We start from the raw sequence: 9851 nt of genomic DNA, 5'->3' as shown, positions 1-9851 counted from the left end.
CCGGGGGACCCGCAGAAAACCCACGAGGCTGGACAGATGTCGCTACTCCTTGTGTTGTATTCAAGCGGGGAATCGAAACCACACTACTTGACTAAATAACAAACTTTATGATCCAACGACCACGAGTTAACCATTCGACCCCAACACCCTTATCATCTCGGGGTTAATGTCACGATAGCCTAGTGATTTATATACAAAACTACAACAAACATCGTGTTAGCTATGTTAATTCTCCAAATCAGTGGTGGTTCATCTTTAGCGAATATACAAATATCAAAATAGCAATGAAAAAAAACCACAGTTGATCAGTCTTCTTCGAGTTCAAAACGTATTGTTTTATTTGGCGTCGCTACACGTGGGCAATCTTCCAGAACTGGGGTGTCTGTTGTTGAATTATATAAAGCCGCATATGCAGGCGGCGGATATAAATGTGGTTCTTCTGACATTTCTTTTTTGGACACGTAATTCACCGGGTCTTGAACCTGTCCTTGGGAGTGCCTTGGATTTACCGTCTGGTTTTGTATTGGATTTACCTTCCGGTTTTGCATTCTTTTAAACCAGCGACGTTCCCCTTCACACTCATATTCGTTTTCAGAATCTGAAACCATTCAAATATAATCGAATTGCGGCCTCTTTAAATAAAATAATAATGAAACTTTTCTAATAGGGCTGGGATTCACGGTGGGTGTGGCGCTGGCCCAGTAACTATAGAAAGTCCTGTCTTATATCCCGGCGTTTGCCGCGAAATTTGCAGCTCTGAAAAAAGCGTCTAGTCGTAGTACGCATTGGCGTGCACGTAAAATAATCCTTACAGGTGGAATTAAATGAAGACGAACCGGAAACGTCACTATCTGGGCGAAATACCCGTCTTCATTAGCCCTGTTGGTAAATAAAAGTGGAACTTTACGCACCATTTCACATCACCGGGGACAGGCCAAGGTATATTATATGATAATCGTGTAATATATGTGATAGGGGTGAAGTTTTGTGTAAATAAAAACGCCGGGCTGCACAATCAACCTACCTGATTCTGATTTTTTTTCCGGGGTGCTAGTTTTATCTGGCGAAGTTTGTTTCCCTTGAGGATCAGATTTCTTTTTACAATAGCTGTAGTACAAAAAGTATGCAGTTCCAATTACAAACACGGTAACAACTATGCCAGCGAACACATATGCACCTCTGCAATAAAAATGGCAGCGTTAAAGCAGCAAAATATCGATATGGTACGTCTCCAAAATAATGCCAATAAGTACAGTCATTTTGGGGCGTAACATACAGGAGAATAAAATCGAAATGCTATTATTGTTATAGTCAAGAAGATGCTAAAAGAGTGAAAACGCCAGGCTATAAATAAATCATTATATACTCAGCCAAATTAAAAACTTGACACTCGGCATTTTTGGGACTAGATTTTTAATATTTGGTTTAAGGCAACTATTTTAGTGTTATGTTGTGCACAGACGACCTTGACATCAACAGAAAGCAAGAATACGTCTCGCCGAAAGTCCTTGACATTGATAACGTTCGTGATGTCACAGTACCCCCCAAAATGAAATTCACAGACTTGGAAAACAATCGGAATAAAGTGTTTAGTAACGGTTGTGGCCTCCTCTAGCGTCTCGTACTGCCACACAACGTCTTCTCATGGATCTCAGAACATTAGTAAACACTACCCAAGGATGACGTCGCCACTGCTCAGCAGGACTTGGACACCGGCATTTCTTAAAAAATTCTGGGTAGCAATTGCTGTATGGGGTCGAGCATTGTCTTGTTGAAACGTTAGTCCAGGCCCATGTCTTTGCATAAACGGAAGAAGAACAGGTTGCAAAATCTGATCCTTGTACTGGACAGCATTTAAGTTCCCTTGGACAACAACAAGAGGAGAACGTCCATGTGCACAAAAAGAACCTCAAACCATGACGCTGCCGCCACAAAATCGGTCAACTTCTCTGACGCATACTTGAGCGTAACGTTCACCTCGTCTGCGGTACACTCGGACCCTGCCATCGGCAAATCTCAAAGTGAATCTAGATTCGTCACTAAAGACAACCGAATTCCGCTGTCTTTGAGTAAATCTTATGTCTTGTGGCCCACACAAGTCGGTTACGGCGATGAAGAGGTGTCAATATTGGTCCATTATAGGGCCTCCGAGCTCGAAGACCAGAGGCCTGCAAGCGATTTCGAACAGTTTGTGCAGTTACCCTTCCACCAAACATCTCTCTACTTGTGGAGGTTGCAGTGACAAATCTGTTTCTAAGATGACGTAATCGTATTGCTTGATCTTCCTGGAGTGACGTCACACGTGGCGCTCCCGCCCTTGGGCGGTCGGCAATAGTTCCAGTTTGAAGCACTCTCATTCTACGATTAATTATTGTCTGGCGTGAACAATTAAAGGCTCTTGCAACAGTGACCACAGACTGACCAGCATAGAGCCTACCTATAGCACGTAGACGTTCTACATTTGAAAGGCGCGGCATTTTCTAACAAAGATGAAAATAACAATTTTAATTTGTTTTTCCAGTTCAAGTTACGTGTGCGTGTTTAGTTTAAGCAAACTTGCATCGATTGACCTCACGAGTTTGTGTTTGCACGTGTTTTTCAGGTTTTTCCTCTTTATATGCTCAATTTTATGAAATTAAAGGCTTCTTACTACTTACTATCGTTAGAAACACTTTAAAATTTATTTGACTTACCAGAAAAAAAATTTGTTGAAATTCATCAGTGTCAAGTTTTTGATTTGGCTGAGTATAGTTAATACTTTATTTTCTATTAAAAACAAACATTTCATGTGGTACACTGAGATTTCCACACCTATGTTCGTGGAAAATTAAATCTTTAGAATTGAATTTTAAAATGTATTTTTTTATTATTATTATTTATGGTAGTAATTGTATGTACAAATATCTCCGTCGCTCTCACTTGGCGGTAATCAATGAATTTTAATACTAACTTACATGAGGGATCCTGATTCGTCTTTTGCAGACCTGTAATCATAATAGGCATAATTTACAGCAATAGGGTCAGTACGTAACCTATATCATTACGTAATCTATATGTATGGAAGTCTATAGCTACCATTCGCAATTTGTACTTTTCGCCAAAATGATAGGTCGCTAAAATCGCGGTGTGTTAATTTCCTAATTTCTACTTTTCGGGTTGCATTTTGGCTTGGTATGAGTGTCGGCGCCTTCTTACTGACACGAATAAAGGCAAAAATATGACAAAGTCGACATTACGCAACACAAGCCAAATTGCAAGTCGATTTTAGCTATATTTTCGACTTTCGCGTTCTGCAAGGCGAAAAGTAGAAAATTACGAATGGTAGTTATAGGCTTCCATACATATCAATACCTTCTATGCTTCTCTCCCATAATAAAGAATATTCTAGCGATTATGACAATTTGAAGTTTGCCGCCAATTCTCCGAAAATGACAAGATGTCTGAAGGAATAATTAAATAAATAGTGAGGCCTTACAATTGTTTAGCAATGCTTGTAAATTTCTTACCAATTCTTTGTAAATACTTATGAGTGCCCTTGGGAATCTGGCGAATACTTGCGAACGACTTGGGAATACAATGGATTACCCATGTGGAGACGGGGCTTTACAAAATAATGCAATACAGTTTGATTTCGAGTGATGACTAAAACGCAGAAGAGTTGCAATTCCGCACGACTGTAGGCCTACGTGGAAAGACATGAGGTATCTGGTATGTGGACAATATTAAGCATACTGCGCCTCCCTTTTTATGAACAATATATTTTCTCAGTGTTAAATTGGGTTTAGGTAATTTTCTCAGTGTTAAATTGGGTTTAGCTAATATGTTTGACAGCCTATCGAGCCGAAAGCCTCAAGTCACACCTCGTGACCATCGTCCGTCAGTCACCTTTGTTTTACTTTATCAACTTCTCTTTTTCCGGAACATCTGAAGTATGCCAACCAAATTTGGTAAGTATGTGGCCCCGTGTTTATTCGGATTGGTTCAAACGAATGTGCTCGGTCCCATAATATTCGTTTCGTTATTTATTTAATCGAAAACATATACTTACTCAAACGGTTTTCTGTAAAGGGAAAACAAAGAAAATAATTTAATATAAGAATATTCCCTGTTTATTTCATACGATAGCAAGATTTATATTTTATTAAAATACTCAAATGTATAACAAAAAATAAGAGAGAGAGAGAAAGAGAGAGAGAGAGAGAGAGAGAGAGAGAGAGTATTCAGAAGCACACCCCATAGATCCAACCCTCCATCTGAACTGAAATAAGATTATACCATTTTCCCCGCCATCGCTTACGCATAACAGGCCCGGGTCGATTTTGTATTTTATGACAATAAAGACATGCTTTGTTTACTATTAGTACAAAGAAAGCTTCCAATTGAGTGCCCAAAGATCATACTAAGAGCTATTCCTGGTCATCGATCAGGGTTATATTAACGAAACCTTCTCTGTACGAACAAACTCTGTGATTTGATGGTATATTTGGACATATTCAAACTAATTTATCTATCAAAAGTTAGCTACAAATCCCTCTCTTGACTTGATTGAAAAAGAATCCATTTTTATTTTGTATTTGTCGTTAGTCGTTGTCCATGTAACAATAATTATCGAGGCCTAAGTAAAATCGATTTTTTTCCCTGTCGTTTTCAGGTGAACACATAAGAAATTCTAGATGGCTAAGTAAATTCCGATATCCCGCCGTTTCATCGCAGTGTCTACTGGAGTTTAATTCTCCCAGTGTTCTCACAAACGCTATCCATTAGATCAACACATAACAAGTGCTGCTTGTATCCTCATAGTTTTGTCTTGTGTGAGCCCCATTGGTGTTTTTCAGGAAATTGCTCCGTGACTTGCTTTTGTATAAGTTAAGATACAATTTCTAGGGCAAAAGAATAACATAGTTTCGGCCAGTAATCTGCAGATTACTATTTTTGTTTATAGTAAATTCGAGCAAAAATGTATGTGGCATACTTACGAACAGCATTTGGTTTTGTTTGTAGATGTTTTACAACAACCTAGGAGACACGTCTGGTATTGGGGTCCCCGTATAGCTTCTATATTACATATTGCTGCAGTTGTACCTAGTTAATGATTAGAAAACGCTTTAAATACACCTTACATACAGCTGCTGTTCAAGTTAATGATTGGGACACAATTTTAATACTATATTACGCATTGTTGCTGTTATATACAGTTAATGAAAAAAAACATGACGTAAAGGAGCTAAATCGCTAAGGGTCGAAACGCATATAATAATGTAATATGTATATAACCTTATTAAGGCTACATATAATCGTTTCTGTTTTTACTGCAATTTCTAATCAATTATGTTCGGCGAAATACGCGAAGAGTCCAAATTAAGTGGCAGTATTTGGCGTCCAGTTATTCCAGTCTACACAGGTAGTATTCTCCTGTGGAATATATTTAGCCTCGTCCATCGAGTCGCTTCACTAAAAAAGGTGCCCGAAAGCATTCTGACATGCCAATTTTAAAATGTTTATTTATCTTAAATATTGCACACCAGAAGCCCATCTTTTCACGGTAAGATAACAACATTAATGTTAATTTAAATTGACTGTGGATAACACTGAGTTAAAGACTTGCCTCTTTTAAATAATATATTACATACAGCTGTGGTTGTACTGAGTTAATGATTAGAACATAAATACTACATTACATATAGAAATGAAATTAAATGGGGTTCAAAGGCCCGCTTTTTTTTTACACCAACCCGGTTGATGAAGACGGGTGCGAGAGAAAAGAAATATTGCTCGTACAGCGGCACTTCGACCGAATTCCCTCTTTTACGTGCGAACACAAGATCCAGGTGTTTCCATGGAAATTTTATCCAACACTTTTAGAGGACGCCGGCTTGTTTATATCACCCTCAAAGTATGTCGAATGTTGATCATTATACTTAGAGATTAACGGGGTGTTATTCAAGAGCTAAATCTGCCTATTGCAGGTCTTTATTTATACCTTATATTTTATATAAATTATTAATCAGGCATTTATTAACTTGCAAAGACCATAATCAGTTCTCAATGCCATCAGATGCTTTAGATTTTCAACAAATTTAAATACTATTTGCGGTTAATGATTTGATTTAAAAATGGATAATCTAGACTTTGTTTATTATCGTAACAAAACTGTTCTGCAATCGAAGACAACTCCTGCTCAATAATTTTACCGGAATTTACAACACATTCCCTTGTTATTACCTGTTTTATTTAACTATTATGTCAGCTCTTTATCTAAATCTTACATAATGCATGTGTAAGCGTTCACAATATTATAGTTTAAATTCGCAATTTCAAACCCCTCTTTACAACATAGATTGCCGGGTAACAAACAAAATCCCACCGTACCTCAGACGTCCAACCTGTTTACACCGTTTGTCATCATTATAATTTTTGCAGTTATGAAATGAAGTTCCATAATCTTAGCAAGTGCAAATATTTATATCAAGAACACTAACTTTGGTGGTGCCCCCCCCCCCCCAACCCCCAATTATTTCGATATGTTCATCTCGTCAGTTGCAGTGCGTGGAACGATCTTCAGAACAATACTCTGATTACTTAAACATGCATTATGCAAGAGCTAAATCTGCCTATTGCAGGTCTTTCTTTAGGCCTGAAATGTTTTCTAAAGTATTAATTAGACATTAATTAACTGATCCAGGCCTTAATCAACTCTCGATGGCATCAGATTTCTCCGATATTAAATAGATTAGAATGGTTCAGCGATACTTTGATTTAATCAAATATGGAGGACCGAGACTGAGCTTGGATCAACCAGTACGGTGGTTGAAATTATTGCACACGTCTTTCAATCCTTCAAAGGCTAATATCTTCGCTTGCAATTGAGTAATTTGAATGAAATTTTCAAATTATTCTTTTTACATCAACTTTCGAACTATTATAGCAAGAATGGCTAGTTCTTCATCTAAATCTTACATAATGTATCTTTAAGTTATTATAACCCGTGCTCACCGATCATTAAATCAAATGGGCCCATGTATAGTTTGTGGTTATGATCTGTATGATAAACATATAATTACTTACCTTCTATAAATAATAAAAAGGCCAGCATAGTCAACATACATAATATACCCCACCATCTCATTGCTGTAACAATAGGAAAAGTTGTTCTCAGTATTCGGTTAATTCCTTATAGTAACTGTAGGAAGGTTTGATAAATCAGAACATTGATATATATGTTGGAGATGATAATTACATATGTCGTTATGGGCACTGTAGGAAGATTTTATAAAACAGAGCATTGATAATGTTGGAGCTGATATTTACATATGTTGCTATGGGCACTCGCACATAATATAGCTCCATCAATAAATACCGAAACATAACATTACGCAATATCAAATATCCTACCCTAGTGATAGTATTTCGTAAGTAGTCCAATGTGACTTGACATGCGGCTGGGTACTCTATGTATATTAAGGACAGTGTTGATGATCGAATTACCTATTGACGTTACTATCACAGTTGTATGTACAGTCTCTAGCATACGTACTAGTGTGGACACAACTAAACCTTTGACCTGTCAAAGATGGTGCAAACAGACCCTAGGCACAAAAAAAGAAATGTGTACTAAATCAAGAAGACCCGTCGCTCGGTAAGAGAGAGATAGAGAGGGAAATGAGTTTAACGTCCACTCGACACAAACTAGGTCATTTCGGGACTGGACTAACAATAACATGGTTAACTTTATTCCAATACTTCAATAATTGAGTTATTCGTAGGAGTCTTTAGCAGTGGGGGGATCAGGTGAATACCCACGAGGTTGGACAGGTGATCCTAGTCACGTACAAGCGGGAAATTGAAACCACGCCACTTGAATCAATGGCAGACCTTATCCAACGCGCACGCTTTAACCATTCGGCCACCCATCCCCCATCGCTCGATACGGACACCAAACTATAATGATGAGGGATAATATACATTGTGGGGTGTTTTTGGACCGTAGGCGCTCGTTTTTCAAACGCAATAATTTAGATAGTTTTCCATATTTTGCTTTTATATATTATGGTACTGTGTAATTTACGGGGGTTAATCGTCGTTTATAATGTATTTTTTTTCAAATGGACAATTGAGAAACGTACACTACATGTGCCAGGTTTGATTAGTTGCCATACCTTTTTGGATACGAAACCCACGAGGTTGGACAGGCGACCCTACTCCTTGCCACACAGAAGCGGGGAATCGAAACCAAGTTACTTGACTCAATGACAGAACTTACCCAACGCGCACGCATGAACCATTCACATGATACATTCAGCTGAATGCTTTACACATGATACATTGAAGCATTTACCACCAATTACCTGTACATGTACATGTATATTGATGTTAAATTATAGATGTTAAATTATAAAATTTGTGTATGTGTTGGATTTAGAATATCAATTGAAAAATTGTAAATAACATGGATTATTCCATTTGATGTACATAGGGGCAATATTGCTGTTCAATGTGTCACTAGTGGTGCACCATACATCTGCAGTAAAAATAGTCCATGAAACAAATTGGCCTTTTATTTACAAAATATTTGAAAATTTTGAGGTCCTATAAACAAGTTTTGTTAAAAAAAAATTCAGATTTTAGGTCCTGATGGTTGGAGTTTGATTATCTGAGCAACTTTCAGAGAGTTTAATTTTCCTGTGTTTTTATTTATAAAGCTTGTATCTGCGCGGTCCCGACTTAAAAATGTCCTTCATTATTTGGTAAATATTTTATTTCAAAGTCATTATTTTGGATTTCCTTCCATTTTTTTTTGTTCTGTATACTCTACGGCACCTGCAGATAACAACATATTGGTAAAGCTAGTCTATATGCCTTTTTGAGAACCCCCACTGTATTCCATAGAATTGTGACCTGTATATTCCAGTTCAATTACTAAATGCTATTGAAACAATTTTTCCCATTTAAGGTGTTGTGACAAAATGCCGTCACTTTACTTTGCCCTTAAAGACAGAAAAGGGACGAAACTACACGTGTGGACCCTGAACCGAGGACCGTTACAATATATACGTCATTGGTTATAATCAACGAACTTGGAAATTAAATCGCCGAGTTTTAGCTAAAGTTTTAATCTAGTTCATAACTACGTATTTTCAAAAGTCCAATGATAGAATGACCCACGCCGCGAAAATCTTCCCTACTGAAAGTTGAACTCGACACTGCGAATGTGCACGCTGCGGTGGCTTGTCCTAAAGCGATTTCTGGCTAGTCACGCGGCCCGACAACACTCGGCGCTAGAGTCTATGTTAATATCCATCGCAGGTTAAATTCTCTACACATCTATCAACTATCACAGCCGTAAAAAAATCTATTGTTGACGATTCTGAATAGCAGTAATATTTAGCTTTTTGGTTATTATAGCAGCTTTAGAAATTATGTTCGTTTTACTTTTTAAATTGCTTTATCATTAACTATACCGTTAGGAGCGGCATCTTTTGGTTTAGTACAAATAATCTCTCTGGGCAAGAACATGATACTAGCAGTAGTTTCATTTTACTTTTACAAGGTTCTTAAAACAATTGTTGAGTTGCCTAACGTGCGTGTTTCTAAATTCAATTTCTTGTTCCAGCTTTCTGTTATGTTTTGTAAAAAAGTAATCTTGATTATCTCGGCCTGTCAATGAGACGGACAATGGTCGGTAGACTAATTTCAAAACAAGGGCACGTAACCTATTTATTACTCAAAACTGCCCGGAGGTTATGGCCGACGCCCGTAACCATTTTTCAGTCTATTATTTATCGATGGTTAAATGGCCATAGCTTATTAAATAGAACATGACCGTTTATGTAGTGACTATAAATGTGCCAAAC

The 9851-nt window shown here is 37.6% G+C and overlaps 1 long non-coding RNA gene across 1 annotated transcript; it reads right to left on the bottom strand.

Moving 5' to 3' along the window:
- Positions 1-274: 274 nt before the first annotated feature.
- Positions 275-7191, bottom strand: LOC126827362 (uncharacterized). The gene is made up of 6 exons (XR_007682677.2): positions 7066-7191; positions 4977-5082; positions 4049-4060; positions 2955-2984; positions 1025-1179; positions 275-598 (listed from the first exon to the last, which is right to left on the bottom strand). It is a non-coding gene; the product is annotated as an uncharacterized LOC126827362 (long non-coding RNA).
- Between the last annotated feature and the right edge of the window lie 2660 nt (positions 7192-9851).

The sequence above is a fragment of the Patella vulgata genome, chromosome 7 (assembly GCF_932274485.2).
Source record: "Patella vulgata chromosome 7, xgPatVulg1.2, whole genome shotgun sequence".
Taxonomy (NCBI): domain Eukaryota; kingdom Metazoa; phylum Mollusca; class Gastropoda; family Patellidae; genus Patella; species Patella vulgata.
This window is presented reverse-complemented; position numbering and strand designations above follow the sequence as displayed.